This window comes from Falco biarmicus, chromosome 1, assembly GCF_023638135.1.
Source record: "Falco biarmicus isolate bFalBia1 chromosome 1, bFalBia1.pri, whole genome shotgun sequence".
NCBI lineage: Eukaryota > Metazoa > Chordata > Aves > Falconiformes > Falconidae > Falco > Falco biarmicus.
Window position 1 is genome coordinate 58,790,442 of NC_079288.1, and position 13,587 is coordinate 58,804,028.

The 13,587-nt window shown below is 43.2% G+C and overlaps 1 protein-coding gene across 5 annotated transcripts in view; it reads left to right on the plus strand.

Annotated features, from left to right (window-relative positions):
* SGMS2 (sphingomyelin synthase 2) overlaps positions 1 to 13,587 on the plus strand; it is a 61,226-nt gene that overhangs the window by 15,794 nt on the left and 31,845 nt on the right. Inside the window, exon 1 of one of the 5 annotated variants that reach the window (XM_056328199.1) lies at positions 7,212 to 7,309. The exons of 3 other annotated variants lie outside the window; for them this stretch is intronic. The gene's annotated coding sequence lies outside the window, so the exon portion shown is untranslated. Of the gene's footprint in view, positions 1 to 7,211; positions 7,310 to 7,342; positions 7,804 to 13,587 lie in introns of those variants that run through there. One more of the 5 variants, XM_056328177.1, reaches the window with a different exon arrangement.

Consider the following 13,587-nt stretch of genomic DNA (forward strand, 5'->3'; position numbering starts at 1 on the left):
GTAGATCTTTATAGTTTTATACTTTTTCTGCCTGCCTCTGAACTGGCACAATGCCAATTCAGCTCAGCGCATAATTAATCAGTTTCAATTATATTCATACTAGATACAAGATTCCCATCAGCTTCAGCTTGCAGAATACTCTTCCATTGCTATCTTACTTTCTATTGCTTTTCCTAGCGTGTGCAACCTTGGAGACATCTATATTTACAACTCCTTGTGATTTATTTATAAAAGCAGAACAAGAATCTCCACTCTTAACAATGAAGACATCTCAAAGGTCTGCCTGCATATAAATTTGTAGTACCTAAAGTCAAGATTATGCTATGGTGTTTTCCATTGAGACATTTCATGGAAAACTGTAAGCCTCCTTATCTGTTCTGAGATCTGCCCCTCTTTTCAAGATAAAGACTTGAGAAGACTCTTCATCTTTTTCCTCCTCAGGTTATAGGAAGAACCCTTCTCCCTGTATTATGACTCACCCTTTCTGCATCCTCCTCCAAATCAATTAAAAAATGTGAATCAAAGGAAAAGACATATTTTTATGACAGTAAATGTACATTTGGCAGGACAAGACACTATCCGGATCCCTTTACTTTGGCTTCATGCCATCAGAAGCCATCTAGTCATATCTGTGTGATGATACATACAAACTGGTATAAAGACTCATCAGGAAGTGCTTTGCAGTCTAAAAAATCATCCATTAATCAACATTTTCTTGACTGGGGCCTTCATGCCAAATCTCTTGGCCATGACTTACCTTAAGTAGAACCAAGGCATTTTGCTCACACGTAAGAATAAGCCCAAAATTACTTCTGGATACATTTCAAATACAGTGCAACACACATCTTGTCACCAAACTCATTTATCTTTTGATTCTCTGAAAAAGAAGACATGTTAAAACCCTGCTAATACACAGAATATTGAAAGAGGCATGCAGTATTTCAAATTCAGAACTGATGTATGAGTCAGCTCTCTCTTTTGCTTCTTCGTATCTCTGAGGTTCATGACTCATTCACTTGAAGGGTATCTGTCAGAATGCCTTTAGCCATTATTTCATAGACAGAGTTTATTCTACAGCCTTGCATAGGGTAATAGTGAGATTTCATCTGAGACTATTTTGTGTACTTTCCAGTATTTTTCCTCAAACCTTTTTAAACTCTTGGAAAAGCAGGTATGGGATTGTATTAAGATCTTACATATTTAAGAAGCATCACAACCCATATACACCCCCCAAAAAAATGCACCAGAAGTAGCAATCTTTTGGTGTTCAGTGCATAACTTCATTAAGCCCTACTTGTTGATTGCTGGTCCTTTTATTTAAAGGAGAAAAAGCATCTCCTCTTATGCTAGCCAGAAAGAAAATGAAAAGTGAGTACTTTGGAAGAGTAAGTAGATAAGCAGCTAGACTAGAAGGATCCTTTACTCCTTTCTGTCCTTTTCCCAGCTTTTATTGATATTTTCATTGTGCATCTTCTGAAGCTTCTTGCATTGCCTGCTACCAGAGCCAGGGCAGCAGATTAGACAGGAGGTTACCCTAGTATGATAGATCTCTGCATGTTTCACATTGAATTTACAATCAGATAACAGCAGTCACTGTTTGGTTTTTTGTTTTTTTTTTTTTAAGTAGGCCACCTGTCCCTCATGCAATTGTGTCAGCTGCTTAGGTTTAAAAATAGGTTTTGCTAAAAAAAAAAAAAAAGTCTTCATACGAATAGAATCCTAAAATATAAGATAATGAGATAAACTTCAGTGGGGAGGGGTAAACCTTAGCAGTTTTGGATTGCTCATTCACATTTCAGTTTTACTTCCTTTTCCCTCTATTTTTTTTCTCTTTTCCCACCTGAGTAAGATAAAAATCTCCTTCACAGCAAAGCACACACATAGAGACAAGAAGAGGTCATCTAGCAAGTCCTGTTCAGCTACTGTTAGTTTGTATTCAAATTCAAAAATGCTTTTTGTTTTGCACTACTGGGGAAAAGCCCTATAAACTTTTTGTTGAAGAGGACAGTTGTTAGCAGTCAAGCGTTTAGCACAACTACTCTGCTTCAGATGGGCCTGCTGCAAAAAATCCAAAGGCTGAGAAATTAGAAGGAAGCTACACAGGAAAGATGGGATCAGAGAAGTTAGAGAAGAAAACTACTCAGGAGCATGAACAGAAGATAAAGTAGATAAGGCTGAGTAGCAAAGAAAATGGGCTAATTCTGCTGTCAGTTGACTTTCTGATCATTGTTACAGCTAAGCAGTCTTCTCTTAGTTTTCATGCATTTAATGTCATACCCAGAAAGTCTTATAATAACCCTTTCCGGCTGCCTGGCATCATTCTTCTGATCTACTAGTTGTTTCTAAAAATGTTACTTCTTTTCTTAAAGAGGTTGAGAATATTTCCCCATACTTCTGCTTGATGCAGTTTCCTAGAATCGCCTTGATTTTCAAACTTGTAGATAGAGACGATAAACTAGAATTTCCTTTTATTGTTCCCTGATCTCCCATTTCCCCCCTGCACCCTTTGTCAAGTAAGTACCTGCACTCTTACTGTTCCTTTGGAAGCCTTGTTTCGTACAAGAGAAGCATTTTTTCAAACACTGCTGTTATGTATAGAAAGAGTTCTGAAGCTGGAGTCAGTGATTTTTGGAGGCGTACATTTTTAGATAGAAAATCAATTTTTGGCTTCAGTCATAAGTGAAACTGGTTTAAAGAAACTGAACCAATTCTCTTACTTCACATCTTCTAAAGCATGTCTGATTTCAGGTAGTTTGAGTACTAAAAGCATTACCAAAATGAAACAAGCAAATAGTCATGTTCCCCCAAACTCCACCCCACAGTAATATCCAAAAGAAAAAAATAGGATAACTTTGCATTCCAGCTTTTTTTGCTTATGTAAGTGAAATATTGAGAAGAAAGTGCAAAGTTTGTTTTCAGTTATTGCTTTGTTAAAAAAAGAAAAAATCCCTGTAATCTAAATCAGTTTTTCTCTTTCCCATGAGGTTTACCAGGGAGTATAAATTCCACAGAGCTTCAGCATTTTTTCCCTGAAATTATCCAAGGACGTTGTCAATAACGTAAGCCTTTGGGGAAACAGTTTGGAAAACTTGGTATCTCTTCTCAGCTTTTCGTTATGGAAACAGCTAATGTAGCAATTTTTGAGAAACGTTAACTGTATAATGTACCATGATTAGGCAAAAGGGAAACAATAATCACAGGGTTTGTAAGTCTCGGGAAGTAAAAGACAGTAGCTGGAAGAAACCCCTACCCTTCAGGGATGCTTCCAGCAGTCCCGGGCTGGACAGGCTGCTCGCAAGGGCAGCCAGAGGCAGCGGAGCTCCGCTCCCCCGCGGTGGCAGCGCGGCCGGCAGGCAGGCAGCCAGCCAGGCCCACAGGCGGGCCCGAGGCAGGCCCGAGGCGGGCCCACGGCAGGCCGAGCCGCGGCCGGGCACCTGCGGGCACGGCGGGCCGGCTCCCTCAGGCCGCCCGCCTGCCATTGGCCTGCCGCCGCTTCCCGCCTCCTTTGAAAGCGTGAAGCGGGGCGGGCGGCAGCCGCGCTTCGGCAGTCGGGCGGCAGGGCAGGCACAGGCCGGGGCCGCAGGTAACGCCGGGGCGGTGGGGCCGGCTGGCGGCGCAGGGCGCTGCCCGGGAGGCCCGAGGACGGGTTCGGTTGGCTTCACTGAGGCTGCTGTGCTCGTGGGTCTTCGTTAATCAAAGTCCCCTGAGTTTGCGCGCTTGGTCTAGTGGTGCTTGTTTTAGCAGCTTGGTGCTTTACAGGAGATGGTATTCTTTTTCTTTTCATATTTATTTGGGTTTGGCTTCTACTGGCTTGTGAAGGTACACTTGTTATCCAGGCTGCTGAGCTTGCGGTGTTCTGAACTAGCAGCGGTGTGTATGAATGTGTTTCTTAGGGTCCCAGCTCCTGCGGTAGGAGGGTGGCACTGTGTGCTTTTGAACTGAGATGTGTATGAAGTAGTAACGGAAAACTTGTTTTATGATTTCTTTTGTGGATTATCTTTTCATCTGCTTTGTTAAGTTGCCAAAAAGGAGTGACCTTAATGGTAAAGCTATAAGGTAAGCTTTTTTTCCCTGTTCTAAATCCCTTGATGATAAAAAAGAACTTGTGATTTTATTAAAATAATGAGCTGGAGATGTAGAATTCATGTCATTGATGAAATGCATTTAATTCCAAGACTGAAACTTTTTGTTAGGTAGTGTTAAGATTCCAGTGAGTGTATGCTGATGAAGAATCTCTTTATGAATTGATATTCTGCACACATTTGGCTTTAGTGCATTTTATTCTTTTGTAATTGCATGTGAATAATAAATCATTCTGTAGTTGCTTCATCTGTTTCAAGGCTGGAGTATGAACTAGCACCTTTGTAGATATAATAGGGCTGCTGTGAGAACCAGGGTACAGAGTATAGTGTTAAGCCTGTGTAAAAGTAGTTTGCAGGATTACCCTGATTTATATGCTACTTGAAGAACAAGAAAGAATTATGAGGGACTGTACTTATGGGGAGGGGGGATACAGGACACTTCAGTGTAAAATACCAGTGTATGTTTTCATCTGCTCTTAACACAGCTGTAATAAAGGCTACAAATGTGTGTGAGCTTGTTAGAACATGCATACTTATGGTTTATTAGTTCTGAAACTACTTAGGCTGAGCACAAGTATAAGGTTCTTCCCTATCAAAGTTCTGCATAGCTATCTGCTATGGCTTGGCTACACAAGTAGGCTTTATTTTTGAACTGCTCTTTACTTTCTCTATAAACTGTAAAGTCAGCTTGAACTAGAAATTCCTATATGGTTCTTGCCCACTACCGTGCCGCCCTGCCCCCGCCCCCCCCAATATTGCAGCTTTAGTTCTATCCCATGGCAGAACTAAGTAGGATTCTGGTGGTAGCTGCCTTTGAAAACTGCCTGTGTGTCTCTTTAGAAATAGTCAGAATTTTAATGCACAGGCTGGCTGTGTTTGTTTATAGAATTACTGTTTCCAATAATATCCCTGCTGGTCTCATGAAAGGGGGAAAAAATAAACAGTAATGAAAAAGATGCTGGTTTTTTTCCAGCTGAAAGGCACAGTAATATTTCCTCTCCAAAACTCTTGTCCTTCCAGCCCATCTGCCTCCCTGCGAGGTGAGAGGGAATGTGACTTGTATGTTGGTCTCCCCGTGGAATTCTGTATGCATGTGAGGCTTCTGTTTCCTCATAAAATAAGCTGTCATTCTGCAAGTCTTAAATCTGCAAGTCTTCCTCATAATTCCTGCCTAAAAAGGGCCTTGTGAAGTTCATCTAAAGTAACGATAAAGAGATGTGCTAATACCTCTGCCAAGTGCTGCCACTTGCTTGCAAAAGTTTGTTGCTATGCAAGACTTGCAACAGTAGTTAACAAAGTAGTTACAGACCATCTCCTGGAAGCTGCCCTCCATAGATGCACCCCTGAGCTCAACAGGAACTCTGTGACCAAATTCTATACTTCCTCAACAGGTCACCTGTGAGAACAGGCTTGTAGGGTTGGATATGAAGTGTGGCCTTGAAGAGAATGAGCTAACATACTCTTACTTTTTTTGCTCTCTCAAATGCAGTGCTACAAAGAATAATATTAAAAAGATGGTGTTTCAGATGACTGTTTTATCTAACTAATTTAGAAAAATGCCAGTAAATTTTCCCTTCTTTCCTTTTAACCTTCCTTAAATAGCTGTTTTAATTTTTTAAAAAAAAAAAGGGGGGGGGGGGCTTTTTTTAGCATCTGCAGTTTCCCACAGATACTTTTTCTACTTTCACTACTACTTCAAGCCTTTGAACTGTTACTCTGTCAGTCATTAACCTCTTCATGTAACGTCTTCAAGTAAAATGCAATTCTGCAAAGATTTGCATACAATTAAGAGTAAGTGTATGCCACTGTAACCAGTTAAAAGCAAATGTCCAGCCTCACCCATGGTACCACTGTCAGTTTTCCAGATTTGTTTTAAAGGATACATTACCCAGTTACAGGAATTGGGGGTGGGGTGTGTGTGGATCAGAGCAGGCAGTGAAGGCTGCTGTGAAGTTCTAACAGTTTTTGATTCAGCATATGTGCACTCACCTAGCAAGAGGAACAACAGTAAGTCTAGCTGACTTGTTTATCTAGTTAAAATATGCTATTTGTATTAAGCCCGCAGGAGAAAAAAGTTAAAATCCTGGCATCCTGTGGATACCAGTGCCCTGCCTGTTGCTGCTGGCTGAGGGTAGAGTCTCCCTGTCCCACAGAACTGTGAGAGTGCAGAAAATGTTTCCACCCTGTACTGGAATGAAGCAGATTCCCCCTTCCCTTCCCCCAAGCTTTTGTGGAAAAAAACAAAAGTGTGAGCATCCCAAGCAGAGTAGGCAATAGCTGGGTGAAGGGGGCTTTCCCGGCATGTAACAAACAGGGAGTCAGGTGCCTTCCTTGAATCCGGGGCAGTGGACCGGGCCTCCTTGCTTCCCTGTGCCCCGCCCCGCCGGAGCCTGCTGGGCGCCGGCACCTGCTGCCTGCCCTTCGCGCCTCTCACACGGGACGGCTCCCAACAAAATCTGGTTGCTACCTAATGGCGGGGAATTATTTTTTTTTTTTTTAAACCAAAAGGCAGGGGGGCACTGTCCTGCCCTTCCCACGCACCCCACCCCCCCCACCCCCCAAAAAAAAGCAACAAAAAACCCCCAGCAACCACCTCTAGCAAAGCCAAAGCTGGGGTGAAATACCCCGAGGAGCAGCGGTTCGGTGACAGCCGTCCTTCGTTTGAGGATGGAGTTCGGGCAACTCGGTCCCCCGCCGAGCGCGGGAAGCCTGTGCCTGCTGGTGCTGGGGGGGCGCTGGGCCTCCCGGCCCGGCACCTGCGCCGGTGCCGCCGCTCTGGCTGCCGGGCGGGGCAGCGCTTACCTCCCAACGCGTGTGCTACGGGTGCGGAGCCGGTATCCCGTGCTGCCAGCTGGCCTAACCCGTGGCCCCCGGGGAGAGACATGCGTGGCTCGGAGAGAAGGAAGGCGGCGGTGGGCATGGCGGATGGGAGGCGGCGAGCAGGGAAGGGAGGCCGAGGGGACCGCGGAAGGGCACCGGCGCCCCCGCATCTGCCAGGACCCGGCGCGCGGCGGCGGCGGCTCGGCAGGGACGGGCGGGGGCTGCCGGCCGCGCGGGGCGGCGGGCGACGCGCGCGCGCGCAGAGGCGCGGGGGGGGGGGGGCGACGGGACCGGGAGCGAGCGGGGCGGGGCCGCGCCGCCACCCACCACCTTCCGCGGCGGGCGGGGGCTCCGCAGAGGTCCTGCCGGTTTTTCTGGCCCTGCCCGTGAATAGCAGCAGCGCCAGGGTGAGTCACCGTTTGGAAATGGAGTGGGCGGGTGTGCGCGCAGGAGGATGAGTGATGTCAGGGAGCTCCGCGGCGCTGGCGGCGGGCATGAGGCTGGCGGTAAACACGGCCCCGGCGCCCCCCGCCGCGGAGCCGCCCTCCGGCGGGGCAGCGCCTCCAGCCGCGGCGCTGCTGAGGGAGCGGTGCGGGCGGGAACCCTCCCTGGGAAAGTGTCGCCTCCGCTGACGCCCTCAAAGCCAGTCGGTCCCTTTCGCCAGGAAGGAGAAGAGTCTGAGGCTGGGAGAGGAGCGGATTGCAGGGGAAGGTGGAGACTGTGGCAAACTTTCTAGCTGCTTCTGCGTGCAGCTACCTCAGCGGTGGGAGTGCCTGGCCGCAAGGAACCGCAAAGCCCAAACCTGAGAGCCCCGAGGCTCCAAAAATAAAAAAAAGACTTCCAGCTGCCTTGGGAGGAGGAACCGCCAGCAGTGCGGGCTTTCGCGTGTGCAGCCGAGCAGGTAAGCTGGGAGCGGCACAGGTGGATGGGCCGCACGCCCGGCGCCGGGGAGCCCCTCCGGCGGAGACCTCCGTGTGCGCTGGGGGGAGCGACCCCGCGGCTCGCCGGCTGCTCCGCTTGTTTTACCTGTGAAATCGGCTCGATTTTACTCGTGGAGCGGCCCCTCTGATCGGGGAGGGCACCCTGCTGGTTTGGTGTCTCTTGGGAACGTGTAAGGCGTGGGGCAGCGACATGGTGTGTGCCGGGTGTGGGTGGCCCCACAGACTGGGCTGGGCGGGAGGGGGCTTCAGGGCGCCTGGGTTCGGCTCGGGAAGGTGCCGGGCTCCTGCAGGGACCTTGAGGTGCTGTAAAGGTGCATTGCTGGAGGGTTCGTGGGGTCTCTTTGTTGCTGTATGTCTGCTCCCTCGACTTCAGCCTTCAACGTCCTGGAGTGCAGCTGAACTGAACTTCTCGACTTGGTGGTGGTAGAGTACGTTTCTGTTAGCGGTGCGTGGTTTCTGACTTAAGTTGAGCTCCGAATACTTGTGAAAAGTAGTTAACGCATGATCTTCTGGCAAGGTAATACAGTTCCTAGAATACAGTGTAGACGAGCCGTTGTTCAGTTTAATCCATTTCTGATCTTTTGACGTGAGTTTTTTTTAAGACCTCGGGAGATCAAATATCTATCCTCAAACCAGTTAACAGCTGTCAATTTATACGCAGTTAATTATATAGGTGGATGGCTCCATACAGGTGTTAGCATAAACTGAGCAGGTGCACAGTATTTTCCGAGACAGGGGCCTTGCAGGAGGTTTGGCAAGCTTTACTGTAAGTTGCATTGATTAAATGCTTTGCCTCAAAACAAGCCACTTTAAACATTTTTTTGTGTACTTGCTTATGCGTTCATGTATAAGCTTATGTGCTTATTTGACAGGGCAGACTTTTGGTGACTGTAGCTTTAGATACTTTTTCTCTACGAAACTAGTAACTCTACTCTTTATTTTTAACTGAAATGCTCTAGGGCTTAATTTACTGGAAGGTCAATGTGCTTGCTTCCATATTATTTCTTTTTTCCCTTTTTGGGTAGGATTTACTTTGCTTTTCAATAAAAACTTATAATCCATGCCTTTAGAGAAACACTTGGAATATTTTTCTGAAAGACAGGCAAAACTAAGTGTTATCCTGGGTAGTATGCACACTTGCAAGGGGTATTTAGATAAATCAGTGTGTGTGTGACTTTTACTTGAAAATGTAAGGTGGTGCAGTAGTATGTAGATATATTTCTGTATTGTCCTTGAGGTGAATTTACACAATGGAGAAAGGAGAACTTGAAGAGAGCAAAGATGGACATTATTTATTTTCTTCCCCTCTACTCTTAGGTTGGGAACCTGAATCTAGAATGACTTTATGTACCCCTAAATTATAAATGGTTGGCATGTTGATGAGCATCTATTCTTCTGGATCATAAAAGCATCTTGTGATCATAATATTGTAAGACACAAGTGAAGTGATAAGGCTTGACAATCTTATTTTCATATACTAGTGTTCTTCTGAATTCAAGACACTGTTCTAAGTAGACATCAGAAGTGTTATATTATGGATGCAGTATTGTGAAAAACTTTATTGATTAAGAAAAGACACCCCTCCTTCTCCCACCTCACTATCTCTGGGAGAGCTGAATAAGAGACTTAATCTGAAGTATTTTTCATTCTAAAAACCAGAATTCTTTATTTACATTGGTTTAGTATACAAAATAAAAGTATGAAGACTGGAAAGTAGTGTATTGATTTTTATTTTTTTAAGGATTAAAAAAAATTAAAGAATTCAAACAAGTGATTGATTTAAAATAGTAGTTTTTTTAAGGACCAGGGAATGTAAAAGAAGGCTTTTGAAGAAATGGCTCATTACTGTTAAGTCGTCTACTATAGAAATGGGCTTTGAAGATGCAGATATTAGTAACAAAACTCCACACATATTCTGTTGGGATTTTTTCCCCCCCCTAATTTTGATGGGCTGTTGGCCTACAATGTTCTTTGATACTGTTTGTGAGGAGTGGACAATACAGATGCTGTGACAGTTGATTTAGTATGGATATGGTATTGCAGTAGTCTAAGCAGATGCTGGGAAGATTAACGTAACACTAGGTCCACTGTCTTCAGAGATCTCTGTCTGCTGGGAGAATTGTTTGTACCATTGGCACCACTGTCCCCAAAGATGCTGCAGACACTAAGAATGTCGGGCATCCAGGCACCACTGTCCCAGCAGATGCTGAAGACCTTAAGAGCTACTGATGGGAAAGTCTTACGTAACACAGATAGCTCTGTCTTGTCCATTCTGCACCTGTTTAAAAGATATTTCTTAACTATACTGAAATCTGTTACAGTGAGGCTCCAGAACTTTAATAACCACAAGTGCCTCCTATATGAGGACACTTGCTTATGTTACCACAGCTTTTCCCCAGAATAGCTCTTGTGTGGAGATACATGTAATGCAAAGAATGAAGTACTTCTTCCCAATATAGTTGGAAGTCTACTTTATAGCTGTTGATACAAATCTTAATAGGACTAAACTGTATACTAAAATGGCTTTAGGAAAACCTGTTACTTACCCTCTAACTAACATACATGTGGTATCTGTAATATGAGGGGACTGCTCTGCCTTGAGGTTGTGCTTGTGGTTGCAGAATAAAACTTCCTTCCTTACTATGTTAAGTCCCTTTCAAAATATGTAGCGTCAGGCGTGGGTCCTTTTGGTTTTTGTAGTCTGATAGCATTAAAAAAAATATTGAATTCTTGTCTGTTGTACAGATGAAGAAATTAAAATAGTTTAACAGAGTATCTGAAGCTGTTGAGTTATTGTAAATAGAATGGTTCTTAATAAAACAGTGTTCAGGTCTAAATATCAGAATAATTCTTGGGCATGATCACTCAGGAAAAACTTCGTGGTATTCACACTGATGAGACAGTTTTCTGGTTAAAAAAAAAGCACACATTCAATATTTAACTACTTAATTTTTCTCAGATGTATAACCCTAGAAAAAGAGAAGATCCTGTTCGCTTGAAGGTACCTGAACAAAAAAGCAGGTGTCTTGCTTTCACTTACCTTCCCCAGTTCATGTAGGTTGACTTGGAACTGCCATGTTTAAGTTTCAAGGACATCCCACCTAGTCTTTAATTTTTGTTTACAAAGTTTATAAACTGTTGCTGGAACCGTGGGGCTTCCAAAAAGTGAGCTTTGCTGCCACACAAAGCAGTGCCTTGCTATTCCTGACTTACAGAGTTAATTTCTTGCTGATCCTTATGTAGTCTTCTGTTTTCTTTTTGTAATATATTCAGATTTCCTTAGGATTCTAGTAAGATTCAGCCTGTGCAGTGCGGTAAGCTTCATACTTAAGTTTTGCACTGAAGTTTTTGTGTGTCTGTGGTTACTGATGCCAAGTAGACTAAGGTTGTACACCTGTTCCTTGAGGAAAAGATGCTGACCCTCTTGGGGCAGCGCAGAATGTTTTAGTAAGTTGCATCAGCTGAATTTAGGTGACTTAAGCTGAACTGATGCAGAACACTTATGGATGCTTTTGCTTAAGAATGGCTTAATTTAAAATTAATTCAGGATTATTTTTGATTTAGCAGTAATTTGAATCTTAAATGGAGCGTGTGGAGTTGAATTCATTTTCTTAGGTAAGACACAAGCGTATCATGGCTGAAACTGAATAGAAAAGTTTGGAGTACAAATAATGATTTAAAGTATATCTTAATTTACAGTAATGTTACTTTAGTGGTGAAAGAGATGGACATCATCAAAGAAATCAAACAAAGCAAGCAAAATAATAAAAAAAAACCCAGGAAGCTAAATATATTGAAGCTGTTCATTCTAATCCCCTGTCTGAGAATGTATAGACTGCCTGCAGCAGTTCGTAATCACTGGTTTTCAGAAGCTGCCCAGACAGTTGGTAATGTTCTTGGTGAAATACGATGTTTCAGAGGCAGGTTTACCTGTTACTTGTTGTACTGTGGTATGACCCATGTGAATTTGTATAAGTTTTATTTATTTGGGGGAGAAGTTTTTTGCCTAGCATCTCTGATATCTTAGGCCCAGGTTGGTCTTGCTTATATTGTGTTCAAAGGCTGAAGTTTTAAGTACTCGTATGGGTTAGATCATACTAACATGCTTATTTGGTCTTCATCTTTATGCAAGTTCTGATGGCAGTGTTGCTGTGAACTAGCAAAACTTATTGGAGTTTGCATTTGTAGAGTATAACTAATGGGAGGGGTGTTCTGGTTTGGTTTGTTTAATCATAGATCTCTGGTGTTCATGCCTGTAATGGTAGAACTTAAATTTGGTTGGTTGGTTTGTTTTTCTTTTTAAAACCTTGATTAACTGTGAAGTATGTGGGAGTTTGTAACTCCTCAGAGTGCAGGAACTTGTCCAGCCTCAAAGAACAAGCCTCTGGCAGAGCCTATCTAGAACTTAGATCTTTTAAGACCTAGCTTAAAGCCTTAAGCAAAAGGTAATGGTTTTCCTTTATTGAAGTGTTATTACAAATGTTTAGGCATGTTACCTCCCCCGACATATCTTTAATAGAACACTTGCATCTGTAAAAGTCCCTTATTAAGAAGTCAGCTGCTCTCACTTTTTCCTGTTGAAATATGTTTGTATTTCTTAGTTTTTCCTCTTTTTAGTGCTTTTATTCAGCTTAGCTTCCTAAGATCTTAAACTGTTGTGTGATGACTGCTGGATGACTTCACACAGTTTTAGTTATGTGAAATGTACTTAACAGCAACAAAATGTTTACTTGTGCACACACCCAAGTTCCTGCTTATGTTCACTCTAATGCTGGACAGTTGGTTAGTGGAACAGTCCTAAATAAGGAGACAAAGTCTCCTTATTTAGATGACATGATTTGCTAAAGAGAAACAGCACTGGAGAAGGTCATGCCTCATAGTTGTTAATTCTGTCTTTCATATGGAGGGCGTGCTATGATCCTGTAGCTTGTTCCTTCTGAGGTGCCATAGTGAACTTGGAACTTACTATGATGACAGCTTGCTGAAGAGTTGAGTGTTATGGGTTTAAACTTCTGTTGGCTGCAGTGACTGTATCCCTAACTATCTAAAATTCATCATCTTGGCATTCTAATACATTTATACAGTAATTACAGCTGATCTGATTTTTATTTTTACTTCCCCCACATCAACCTTGTAAATGGGAAACAGCACTTGCTGTCTGTACATGTTTTATAAGGATGCCAAATACTACTGCCCATGTCTTGGTTTGAGACTGAACACAGACTGTATTAAAGCACACTGTTCCCTTCACTGCCTCAAAAGGACATTTTAAAAACTGGAATGCTCTATCACTGTCTTAACAGTGCTAAAAAGATGCTTAACATAGAATCCTGTCATTTCATCCTCCACTGGTTATTCTGGTTCAAATTTATGTATTACTGTTTCAGTATCAAACTAAAAGCACTTAAACTGAAATTTTGAAGGCAAATATGGTTGGGTTTTTTTTGTTTGTTTAATGCTGAGAGAAATTAATTGATATGGCTGTAGTTTGGATTAGTTCATACTTGCTAGTTCTTACTGGTTTTTCTGGTAACTTACTTATTTCAGGAGTGTGTGGAAACTACTGATGTGTTTCAGCTTAAAAAGTTAACTCTGGTTACTTCTAGTTCCTGTGTATTAGGAGCCTGACAAAACTGCTACCAAATGTTGTGTTTCTTTCTATTTTTGTAACACTGTACTAATTTGTAAGGATGCTCTGTTCTTTACACTGCTATTTTCAGAAGCATGAACTTGTCTTAGTTTGA